This window comes from Prionailurus viverrinus, chromosome B2 (genome assembly GCF_022837055.1).
Source record: "Prionailurus viverrinus isolate Anna chromosome B2, UM_Priviv_1.0, whole genome shotgun sequence".
Taxonomy (NCBI): domain Eukaryota; kingdom Metazoa; phylum Chordata; class Mammalia; order Carnivora; family Felidae; genus Prionailurus; species Prionailurus viverrinus.
Window position 1 is genome coordinate 34,979,867 of NC_062565.1, and position 13,204 is coordinate 34,993,070.

The window sequence follows — 13,204 nt, forward strand, 5'->3', positions numbered from 1 at the left end:
TAGTGTGCGGTCTGCTTTACACGCTATTTCACACTTGCCAGTAAGCTTTCTCACCGAACTTTTTATCAAAGAGCTATACATAGTTGTTATCACCCACTATTTTAAGACCACCATCTCTACTCAACACTGTGTAGACCATTATGAGAGCGAGCGAAGTTTTATATAACCTATAAATGGGAAATGTGTCTGGGGCGCCTGGCTGGCTCAGTCGGCTAAGTGTCCGACTTCGGCTCAGGTCATGATCTCACGGTTCGTGGGCTCAAGTCCCGCAATGGGATCTGTGCTGACAGCTCAGAGCCTGGAGCCTGTTTCGGATCTGTGTCTCTCTGTCTCCGTTTCTCCCCCACTCACATTCTGTCTCTCTCTCTCTCTCCCTCTCTCTCAATCTCAAAAGTAAATAAAGCTTAAAAAAAAAATTTTTTTTAAAGGAAATGTGTCAATGGAGAAATGAAACCAAACGCCAACCAGTTGTTTCATCTCCTATGGCAAAATCACCTTATGGCCAGTTAGTTATGTGACAAAAATGTTTGCAGTGAAAACTCTTGCCGCAAAGATGCTTACGGCAAAAATACCGGACACAAGTAGACACTATTGAGCCTGTTCATTGTTGTTGGTATGATGAGCCACTCTTGTTTCTGATTCGCTTTTAATTATTCACGAAGCGAAGCATCTTCTCAGATGCTTCTTACCGCTGAGTTTGTGGTTGAGCGGTTGTTGGTTCTTTACTGAAAAAAAAAATTCAACATATTAAGTTATATTGTTTCCTCTGGGAAGTGCTCATTATCCTCAAGAGAATACGTGGAAGCTCTTACTTCCTATAACACACAGGAGTTTCGCACTTCCTGTAGAAAAGAAGACTATTCATTTCAGCAACAGCCAAACACAGAGCACTTGAAGTCACATCCGAGGACTCATCAGAGGAAACCACTTCTCCTGGTTTCAAGGGCTTGTGTTCACAGGGCTTCAGAGGTAAATTTGAAGACTCCACACACAGGAAAAAGTCATTTCACGCTGCAAATATAAATTTTACACAAGAAAAAAAGAAGAGAGAGAACCTCAGTTGTTCAGTGCAAGTGAGTTTTGAGCCAAAGGAAATGTCAAAATCTTGATGTAAGGAGGCTGGTCTTTTTTTTTTTTTTCAAGTTTTAATTTAAATTCTACTTAGTTAACATATATGGTAGAATTGGTTTCAGGGGTAGAATTTAGTGATTCATCACTTACATACAGCACCCGGTGCTCATCCCTTAAGTGCCCTCCTTAATGTCCATCACCCATTTAGCCCATCCCCCACCCACCTCCCTCCATCAACCCTCAGTTTGTTCTCTATCGCTAAGAATTCTCATAGTTTGCTTCCCCCTCCGTCTTTTTTTCCTTCTCCTATGTCCATCTGTTTTGTTTCTTAAATTCCACACATGAGTGAAATCATATGGTATTTCTCTTTCTCTGATTGACTTATTTTGCTTCGCCTAATACACTCCAGCTCCCTCCATGTCGTTGCAAATGGCAAGATTTCATTCTTTTTGATGGCTGAACAATATTCTATTGTATATATACCACATCTTCTTTATCCATTCATCAGTCGATGGACATCTGGGCTCTCTCCACAGTTTGCCTATTGTTAATAGTGCTGCTATAAACCTCCAGGAGCGTGTGTCCCTTGGAATCTGTATTTTTGTATCCTTTGGGTAAATACCTTAGTAGTGTAATTGCTGGACTGTAGGGTAGTTCTATTTTTAATGTTTTGAGGAACCTCCATGCTGTTTTCCAGAGCGGCTGCACCAGTTTGCATTCCCAACAACGGTGCAAGAGGGTTCTAAGGAGGCTGGTCTTGATGGATTGCCCCCATTCATGTCCATGCCTTCCTTTACCTCACAGGCTGAAAAGCTGAAAAGTACACTTCCCACCCTCCTTTGCTGCTAGAGTTTCAGATGTGAATTAGGCCCTGACGACTAGATGCTGTGGCCCAAGATTTGGGAGGAGCAGGTGAGATGGGATGTGGGGACAAGCAAGGTCAAGAGAAACCGTGTTCTTCAGCATTCCAGCCTGTGGGCACCCCTTCATGGAGCAAGGGTAGCCCTTGATGCCCAGGTCCCAGGAATCATGGTGGCATTCCAGATCACTGTTGGATGACTTTATTTTATCTTTTTTTTTTTAATTCTTTTTTCAACGTTTATTTATTTTTGGGACAGAGAGAGACAGAGCATGAACGGGGGAGGGGCAGAGAGAGAGGGAGACACAGAATCGGAAACAGGCTCCAGGTTCCGAGCCATCAGCCCAGAGCCCGACGCGGGGCTCGAACTCACGGACCGCGAGATCGTGACCTGGCTGAAGTCGGACGCTTAACCGACTGCGCCACCCAGGCGCCCCCCCTTCTGATGACTTTAAAAGCCTCTAATTCCTTTACTGCTACAACCAGCTGGCACAGCTTCTCTTTCCCCCAACTGCACCCTGACTGATACAGCTCACAAATTCTTATCTCCACGGAGCCGGGCAAGATACGAGGAAAAAAAAAAAAAAAAGAAAAAAGCACGGACATAAGGCAATGCTGTCATGAGTCATGCTTAGTATGGATTTCCTAGTCAACACCCTAGTCAGATGACCTCGTCCCCGTAGAAAATTTGACATGTGCAGGAAAGGCCGAAGAACACAATCAAAATCATCTGTTACTCCACAGAGATCAAATATTGATGAGACGCAAACATCCAGCCCCACTGAGATGTAGTCCCAATGGGCCTGGCTGTTGCTGCTGTACGCAGAATCACTGGGCTGGTTTGGGGGCTCACACTTACTGTCGAACGCAACACGACGGAGCCGCGCCCAGCCCCTTCCCAAGAGTAAGGGAGAAAAGTTGTGGCACTAGAATGTGACAAAATACGCTATCTGCCTCCTAGTTCTAACCCACTTGGTGATGGTACCAGGAGGCTGAGTATCTGTACTCTTTCCCTCTCCAATCACCCCCCACCGGCCCCCTTCCTGGAGGGGGTCCTCCATAACCCTCCAGCTCAACCTACAACCTAAAATCGATTTGTCTCCTTAGTTCACCTGGGCCTCTTCTTTCCACCTTTCATCCAAGGCCAGAGTTTCCTTCCAGAGACCTCTTTCCTCTCTGTCCAAGAGAAAATAATGTTAATAATAGCCGTCATCTATCGGATACTCTGAGCCACGGAGCAGGTACTCCTCGTAAGAACCCTACAAAGTAGAAATTATTCTCAGGTTACAGATGAGAGGCTCAGAGAGGTTGAGTCAATTTCCCAACACTCTACAACTCCTAAGAAGTAGAAACAGTGTTCAAGCCCACAACCATCAGGATGACAAGCCTGGTTTTTTAATCCTTGGGCTCTGTCCCACTCTTAGGGGCCCGGCAAAGTGCCTCTGACCTGCCGCTGTCTTTGGGGAAGCTGTCGCTCCACACAGACGTCTGTTTGCTCACAAACACTTTTTTCCCCCTTAAGAACATCTTTATTGAGATCTAATTCACATGCCAGAAAATTCACATGCCATAGTTCTTAGTATATCCAGAGTTGTGTATTAATCGCCACTATCAGATTCCAGAACATTTTCACGGCTCTGAGCAGTGCTGTCTAGGACTCCCCCATCCCTCCCTCATCCCTATAGTCCCTGGAAACCACTCCTCTACTGTTTGTTTCTATCGATTTGCCTATCTGGACATTGCGTGTAAATGGAATCACACAACCGGAACTTTATTCCTTTTTTATGGCCAAATAATACTCCATTGTACAGATTCCCACATCTTGTGTATCTGTTCATCAGTGGATGGACATCCGGGTTGTTTTTACTTTTTGGCTGTTGTGAATCATGCTACAAGGGGCATTTGTGTATGGATTTTTGTGTGGACCTATATTTTCAATTCCCTTGGGTATGTACTTAGGAATGGAATTGCTGGAGCATATGGTAAATCTATTTTTACCTTTTTGAGAAATTGCTAAACTGTCCTCTATAGCAGTTGGACCATTTTACATTCCCACCAGCAATGTAGGAGGGTTCCAATTTCTCCACATGCTTGTTACCATTCATCTTTGTTTTAACGTTTCTATTTACTTAATTTGAGAGAGAGAGAGAGAGAGAGTTCATGTAGGAGAGGGGGAGAGCAAGAGGGAGAGAGGAAATCCCAAGCAGTCTCCACACTGTTAGTGCAGAGCCTGATGCGGGGCTCAAACTCATGACCTGCAAGATCGTGACCTGAGCCGAAGTCAGACGCTTAACTGACTGAGCCACACAGGTGCCTCACCATCTTCATTGTGCCATCCTTGCAGGTGTGAGGTAGTATCCCATTGTGCTTTGGTCTGTATTTCCCTAATGATCACTGATGTTGAGCATCTTTTCATGCACTTTTTGACCATTTGTATATCTTCTTTGGTGATTGTTCATTGTCTCTTCAAGTCCTTTGCCTGTTTTTAGTGGGGTCATTTGCATGTTTACTATTGGTTTGTAAGAGTTCTTCATATTTCCTGGGTATAAGTCACTTGTCAGATATAGGACTTGGTAATATTTTCTCCCATTTTCTGTTCTGTCTTTCCAACTTCTTATTTTGATGAAATCCAATTTATGTTTTCTTTTGTTGCTGTGCTTTTGGGGTATCACTTAAGAAACTGTTGCCCAATGCAAGTCATCAAGATTTACTCCTGTGTTTTCTTCTAAAGGTCGTATAGTTTTAGCTCTCATACGTATGTCTTTGATTCATTTTGAGTTAATTTTTGTATTAAGTTGGATTTTGTATTGAGTTAAATTTTGTATATTGGTGGGAGGTAAGGTTACAGTTTCACTCTTTTGCATATGGATACCCAGTTGTCTCAACACCATTTGTTGAAGAAACTATTCTCATTGAATAGTCTTGACACCCTTATCAAAAGTCAATTGCCATCGATGTATGGGTTTATTTTAGGATTCTCAATCCTATTTCATTGATCTACATGTCTAGCCTCATGCCAATACCACACCGTTTCCTGTAGCTTTGCAATAAGTTTTGAGCCTGGGAAACGTGGGTCCTCCAACTTTGTTTATCTTTTCAAGATTGCTTTGGCTATTGTTCTGGCTATTCAGGGTCACTTGCAGTTCCACATAAATATTAGTATCAGCCTATCCATTTCTGTAAAAAAAAAAACCAGTTGGAATTTTTATAGGGATTGTATGGGATCTGTAGGTCAATTTGTGAGTACTGCCATCCTAACAATATTAAGTCTTCTGATCCATGAACATGGGATGTCTGCCCATGTCTTTAGGTCTTCTTTAATTTCTTTTAGCAATGATGTATAGTTTTGAGAGCATATTTCTTGTTCTTTATTTGAGTTTCTTTGTAAGCATTTTATCCTTTTTGATACTATTGTAAATAGAATTGTTTTTAAATTTCATTTTCAGACTGTTCGTGTTAGCATATAGAAATACAGTTGACTTTTATAGGTTGATCTTGTATCCTGCAGCCTTGTTCAACTCACTTAATTGTTCTAATAGATTTTTTTCCTCTGCCCTTTTCACATACGATATCATATCATCTACGAACAGACATAATTTTACTTCTCCTTTTCCAACTCGAATGCCTTTTATTCCTTTTTCTTGCTCAATTTCCCTGGCTAGAATCTCTGACATGAGGGGGAAAGTATCTACTCTTTCACTGTTAAGTGTGATATAGCAGCAAAGTTTTCATAGATGACCTTTACCAGATTGAAGAAGTCCAATTCTATTCCCAGATAGGAATATGTTTTTCATGAAAGAATGTTGTATTTTGTCAAATGATTCTTCTGTGTCTGTTGAGATGATGATGTGGGTTTTATCTTTCACTGCATTCGTATGGTATATTACATTGATGTTCATAAGCTCTTGGTGTATGGGTTTGAGAGAAAAGTAGAGCTGTATTCAAATAGTAGGCCTCTAATCCCTGACAGGAGGAGACTGTACACAATGGAATCAGTGACTATTCCTGAAAATATTTGATGTCACACAGTTAACTGCCCTGAGTGCCAAAGCAACAGTTCTCTGATTCATCCCAGACAAAGGACAACCCCCCTCTCTGTCTGAAAACCTCTAGTGATAGGAAACTCACCTTCTAGGACAGACAGAAGTGGCAGGCCTGGGAGCAAACTCGAAGTGTGCCAAACAATTTTTTGACAAGAGTCAGAGCATTCTTCATTGTGTAAGACAGAAACCCCAACTCAAACCAACTTAAGTTAAAGGAGGTTTGTTAGAAAGCTATTGGGGTTGTCAAAGAATTGAAGGAAGATCTTCAGGGATCGGGACAGCTCAGGGCTCCCAAGGACTGGAAACGGACAACAGGTCCTGTCATGACTTCCCCTCACCTCCCTGCTTCTCTGTAACTTCCCTGCCAGCTCTAGTCAGAAAAATGCCAGGGAAGGACTCTGATTGGCCTGTCCTGGGTCACATGCCTTCTCTGGACCGATCACTGTGGTCAGGGGAATGAGTTTTTCTCAATGGCCCCGCTTGGGTTGCGAAGACTTTTCCCAATGCCAGGGGCAGGAGGCTGTGATGGAGTAGGAGAGAAGCTGCTCCCAGAGGCAAAATCAGTTGCAGGAGGATGGCAAGAAGGATACTGGGCTGACGCCCACATCATCCTCTTGCCAATCCCTTTTGGGCATCACCCTATGAAGACTCATTCTTCAAGTAGAGATGTGATATGAAAGGAAACTCAAGGAACTCCCTTACCTCCACTGAAACGTCATCAGGTGACTTTATCAAAGAACTGAGCCATAACACAGAAAAGCTTACAGGGTAGGACCCAAGGCGGCACACGTATTAGTTTTCTAGGGCTGCCATAACCAAGTTCCACAGACCAGGAGGCTTAAGCAACACAGATTTACTTTCTTTTGGTTCTGGAGGCCAGAAGTCCAAGGTTAAGCTGCTGGCAGGGCTTGGTTTCTTCTGAGGCATCTCTCCTTGGCTTACAGACGGCTGCCTTCTTGCTGTGTCCTCACAGGGTCTTTCCTCCGTGTGCACACATGCCTGGTGTCTCTCTGTGTGTCCTAATCTCCTCTTCTTGTAAAGACACCAGTCGGATTGGATTAGGGTCCACCTTAATGGCCTCGTTTTACTTCAGTTACCTCTTTAAAGGCCCTATTTCCAAATATAGTCACATCCTAAGGTGTTGGGATTTAGGGCTTCAAGAGATGAATTTGGCGGGGCGTGGGGAGAGGCGCAATGTTATCCACAGAAGGAAGTTAGAAGATACGTAGCAAGGGGTACTTCATGAGATTACTTTTATTTTGGAGCCAGCAAGAGAAACCTGCACTTGAGTTCATGGGTAAGGAGCCAGGTAGCTCCGGACCACCAAGATACCATTTGCAGTCAGAGAGGGCCAGGCAGAAAAGCCAAAAAGCACAGGGGTCAGAGTCGATGGGGCAGAGACAGGTGTCCAGCAGAGAGTCCCTTCCATACTGTGAGGAGAGGCACCCAGGCTGGGACTCCATTCCCTAGCCCCTCTGCATCTATGTGTGCCCACCTGCAGCGGTCAGGATCACGGCAGGAAACGGAAGGCACACTCATACCGGACAAGTATGAAAAATGTAATAATGAGACCATTTACAAGGATGCATGCAGGGCGTAGGGAGAGCAGCAAATGATGGTGCAGTTTCCTGGGGCTGCCAACAGTGGGCAGTGGTTATCACCCTTCAGTCTAAAAGGGCAAGCGGAGGGAATGGGAACACAACTTGGAGGGAGTGACCATATGGAGAGGGCAGTGACAGAAAAGTGGCCTTTAGTAGAAGAACATGGCCAACCTATAGACCTGGTTGGGACTGGGGGAAAGTCCCCAGTCAAAGAGAGACCGGAGGAAATACATACCTTGGCCACACTCTCCGGTTTTTCTGCCAGTGACTTCCTTGACCAAACCCAACTCAAGCAGAAGACCAAAGAGCCCATTGGTGCAATCCGTACAGGTCCGTCTCCTGGCCACGGAGCAGGATAAAGAAGGATGGAAGTGGAATGAATAAAGGTGGAAAGTCATTCAGTAAGAGCAGGAAACATATCTGTATGCTACTTGCTTGAGTTCTGACAATGGAATGTGGGCAGAAATGATGGATGCCCCCCCCCCTTGCTCTAGCCCATGAAAACACCCTCCCAATCTTCTATGCTCCCCCCCACCTGCTGGCTGGAGGTCAAGCCCCCATGGCAACCACATGAAGAAGATAATAGTGGTGCCTCCATCAGCCTGAGTCCCCAGATGACTTCGTGGAGAGAGGATCCCCTCCCCACCCTACCAACCAAACTTTGCATGTTAAATGTCTACCATGTTCAACCACTGAGATTCCAGTTTATGTGCCACAGCTAGTGTTACCTTAACTAATACAGTAGAAGCAGATTAATCAGGACTGACTTCCTTAGAAGAGGAGCCGGATTCTGATCTGGGCATGTCCAATTTACTATAAAGTCAATTGAATGAATTTACATGATCAGAAAGGCACTTGATCAGGCTGAAAATAAAGATGTGGTTGAGCCACAAAGCCTTTGTTTCTGCTCTTTCTTTGGTCACCTGCCGTTGGCTCTAGATGAGATCTTCTGCTTTGTCAAAGGTCCTTTTCTCTTTTTGTGGCTGATCGAGATCCAAGCTGGTGAATCATTCACTCTTCAGCCAGGAAAACATAACATTCTTTATTGCAAATCACTTTAGAGTTTGTGCAAGGCTGGAGTTGGGATGATCTGCTCCAAGGGTTGGAAAGGGCCCCGGATGAAAGCCAGGACCCAGACCCCTCGGGCTCCCTTGACACTTCTGATCTTCAGTGGTCCCATCCCTCAAACAGGATCAGATCATAATCCTCATAAGGGATGGCAGGGAGAAAAGTGCTTTGTCAGATGCTTCAGAATCTGTCTGGAGACTTACACACCATGCCCAGCCACCTCTAGCCATCTGCTCCCTGATAATCTATCTACCCTCCATCCCAGGCCACAGGTAGAGAACCTGAGCATGTCGCTAGCCAGAGTGTGTGACTAAAGGGAAATCCCTTCCTGATAAGCACTGCTGGGATTTCAAGAGCCATACTTAGAACTCTGGGGCTTTCCAGCCAGAGTGCTTTCAGTAAGACACATACTTTCTTGAGTTGAGATGTTTAGATGGGCCTGACCTGGAGGGTTGAGGCCTGTTCAGGAGAATTTATGACCTCATTGACCTTAGCTTGTGGTTCTCCCACAGGCAAAAGAGGGAAACAGAGCTCTGCGTCAATCTGATCATGTCTTCCCAGCCAGCCCACATTATTCATATCCATTAAGATTGCATCTGATTGCACATAACAGAAACTAATAGAACAGTGTCGATCTGAAAAAACACTCAGAAAGCCTATCCCACTTTCACGATGGGAACCGCTGGCCAAGGAAAAGGGCTCGGAAAGACAGACTACAGGGGGAGATTGCAGTAAGTGAAAAAGATTTGCTCAGACTTCCACATTTGTCACATCTCTGACCCCTCAATTTAAAATTGCCCCCCCCCCACTTGACTCTATTGTATTAAAATTGCACACACACCCCCTCCGCACACTTGACTCTATTGTATTTTCCTTCCTGGTACTTACCACACCACCTGACATCAGATGCAGTATTTATTGCTTACTTATCTGTCTTCCCTAGTTTCTAGAACAGTGCCTACCTTACAGTAGGTACTCAGTAAATATTCGTTACATAAATGAATACATCATTTCATTTACAGTTTCTCAACAACAGAATGTGGCAAGCAGGATAAAAGATGCTGTTAGCCACTTTACAGATAGGGAAACCGAGGCCCAGAAGGTTGACTTCAGAAAAGCCACCAGAGAACTCAGGTAGCCCCAGTCCTTTTGATTCCTAATCAACCCTCCCCCTCCCCACCACCCCTCCCCGCAAGCAGGGGAGGGGGGAGGTAGAGAGGCTTTTGACGCGCCCCAGACTTATGAAAGATCTCATCTGAGATCTTAAGAGAAGGAGACCCAACAAAGAGCCTGGGACTAGGGATTTTAGAAGCCAGTGGCCTGAGGGTTGGGAAAGGAAAGGGGACATTATCCCTGAACAGGTAGATTTTTGGTGCCCTCGGTTCCACCCCCACCCCCCCAACCCCCACTATTTACTCTGCTCCCAGAGGTGCTGAGCTCCCCATCTGCGGACGTGTTTAAGCAAGGGCTGGATGTCCACTTACGGAGTAGACCCGGGCTGGAGATGTGTATTCACACCCGCAGAGAAGGCGGGCTCACGGCAACACAGGATACTGTCAACAGGCAGTGGGCTCCGGCACCCGCCCCAAAAAGAGGCCTTGCGCCACCTGGTGGACGGGACTTTAAACTGCAGGCCTTTCCAGGGAGAAAAGCCCACCGCCTGAGTGTCCCCAGAATCCTGGGCCATGAAGACACGATAGAGGCTCTCCCAGTTTCACAAGGACCTGCATTCATTTGTGAGAGCTCAACAAGGCCTCCGCGCTGGGTCAGGCACCAGTAGGCTTCAGAGAGGCCACTGTTACGGGGAGGATTTATTCACGGGACTCAGGGCTTGCTAAGGCATGTCCCTGGGATTGGAGGGAACACATCCCTCCTAAACTTTATTCCAGATTCCTGGGAAGACAAACTGAGAAGCACTAGGCAGGAGGAGGCTCATTTCTTTGTTCTGCTTGTCTTTGGATTTGGGAGTGACCTTGAATTGTCTTTGCCAGGAAGTAAGATTTCCCAGTTCTGTTCTGCATGAGAAGCCACCCACCACACACACACAAAAAAAGTAACAACGATTTAAAAACAAACAAACAAAAAATGCCGGGTGTCTGGGTGGCTCAGATGGTTAAGGGTTAAGCACCTGACTTCAGCTCAGGTCATGATCTCTCGGTCCGTGAGTTTGAGCCCCACGTCGGGCTCTGTGCCGACAGCTCAGAGCCTGGAGCCTGTTTCAGATTCTGTGTCTCCCTCTGTCTGTCTCTGACTCTCCCCCCGTTCATGCTCTGTCTCTCTCTGTCTCAAAAATAAATAAACGTTTAAAAAAAAATTTTTTTTTTAAAACAAAATTTTAGGGGCACTTGGGTGGCTCAGTCAGTTAAGCATCTGACTTCAGCTCAGGTCATGATCTCATGGTTCATGAGTTCAAGCCCTGCATCAGGCTCTGTGCTGACAGCTCGGAGCCTGGAGCCTGCTTCCGATTCTGTGTCTCCCTTTCCCTGTGCCCCTTCCCCACTCACCTTCTGTCTCTGTCTCTCTCTCGCTCGCTCCCAACAATAAACATTAAAAAAATTTTTTAAAAACTCTTTTAAAAGCTTTTGCCCCATGGACACCATATCCTGAAAGATTCTGTGTACCACAGTGCATATTTTCATTATGTGTATTATCTTCTTGCATCATTATTGTCATCAAAGGCCTTTACAGCCACCAGTGGGAGCCACCGAGGGCCTCAGCCATCAGCATTACCACAGGGCGTTCATTTAATTGAGCAAAAGCGTAGACATTTGAAAGCTCAGTGGGCCAGGGCCGTCCCACCTGAGGGGAGTGCTGGGTTCATTCAGCCCCCCTAAAACACTGAAGCGGGCTCTGGCTCTGGGCCAGGCTTCCTTCTGCTCTGGATGGTGACGCCCAGGGGGCCCAAGGGCAGTGGGCACCCTGTCCCAGGCCAGCGGCTCCTCTCACCACTTCTCCTTTTGGTTTCACTTCAGTTCTGGGGAAAAGGGCATGGTTTTAATTAACCATGCGTCCCAAGCCTGGTCCTGGGCGTTAGAGGCCAGCCTGGTTCCCTTGAAGCAGGACAGGCTGCTAAGTCATCTGGTGGGTGAACACTCGAAGGCTCCCTGTGGACTCTAAATAATGATTTTTCCTCACAGCATCCATTGCCCCGTGATGTGGGGCATGTGCAGTTGGTGCTGTTGGGACCCAGAGGTCCTCATGGGTCAACCACGGGACAGCCCCTCCCTGTCCCCAAAGGCTGTCCCTTCACCCTCATGAGGGTGTCAGCCCCAACCCTGGTCTGCTTTCCTGCCTTAGCAAGCAAGGTTGAACCAAGCACATGACTTGGGGACCCTTTTGCACCCCCCCCCCACAAGGGATGGGCTTCTGCACTCAGCCCTGCCACTGATTCCCCTGCCCCACCCTCAGCTTATGGTGATCAGAAAGCCCACAGCCCCACCACACATCCAGGCCCCCCAGAAATGGGGCAAACAGAGACAGAAGCCCATAGGATCCTTTTTTTTTTAAGTTTATTTATTTAGATGGGGTACCTGGGTGACTCAGTCAGTTAAGCATCGGACTTCGGCTCAGGTCACGATCTCAGGGTTCATGGGTTCGAGCCCCTCATATAGGGCTCTGCGCTGACAGCTCAGAGCCTGGAGCCTGTTTGGATTCTGTGCGTTCTGCCTGTGTGCGTTCTCTCTCTCTCTCTCTCAAAAATAAACAAACATTAAAAAAAGTTTTTTTAAGTTTATTTATTTATTTTTTTTTTTTTTTAATTTTTTTTTCAACATTTATTTATTTTTTGGGACAGAGAGAGACAGAGCATGAATGGGGGAGGGGCAGAGAGAGAGGGAGACACAGAATCGGAAGCAGGTTCCAGGCTCTGAGCCATCAGCCCAGAGCCCGACGCGGGGCTCGAACTCACAGACCGCGAGATCGTGACCTGGCTGAAGTCGGACGCTCAACCGACTGCGCCACCCAGGCGCCCCAAGTTTATTTATTTTTGAGAGAGAGAACGCACCTGAGCAGGGGAGGGGCAGAGAGAGAATCCCAAGCAGGCTCCATGCTGTCAACACAGAACCCAACTCAGGTCTCAATCCTGAACCATGAGATCAGACCTGAGCCAAGATCAAGAGTGGGACACTCAACTGACTGAGCCACCTGGGTGCCCCTGAACCTTCTTAGACACCCCCTGTCTGGCACCTCCCGAGCAGAATTCACCCATGCCACTTTGTCCACCACTGTCTCCAGTGGGCATGCCTCTCACTGAACCTCTCCCTGGGGACTGCGACAATGTCTGTGTGAACTTCCCAGAGGCAGGGCCGCACTCTCTTCGTATGCCACCAGCATCCCTCCCCCTATCAGCAATTAACTCACAGTGGTTTAGGAATTTTAAAAAATTTGGTTCATCATTAAAATATTTTTAAAATACGCACATTCTGATTTCAGAACAACATACTTTCTATATATATATATATAATTTTGTTAATGTTTACTTTTGAGAGAGAGAGAGAGAGAGAGAGCCAAGGAGGGGCAGAGAAAGAGGGAGACACAGAATGTGAAGCAGGCTCCAGCCTCCG

At 46.2% G+C, this 13,204-nt stretch overlaps 1 long non-coding RNA gene across 1 annotated transcript; it reads right to left on the reverse strand.

Moving 5' to 3' along the window:
* Positions 1-933: 933 nt before the first annotated feature.
* On the reverse strand, positions 934-9,063 carry LOC125166211 (uncharacterized). The gene is made up of 3 exons (XR_007152396.1): positions 8,303-9,063; positions 7,810-7,913; positions 934-1,011 (listed from the first exon to the last, which is right to left on the reverse strand). It is a non-coding gene; the product is annotated as an uncharacterized LOC125166211 (long non-coding RNA).
* Between the last annotated feature and the right edge of the window lie 4,141 nt (positions 9,064-13,204).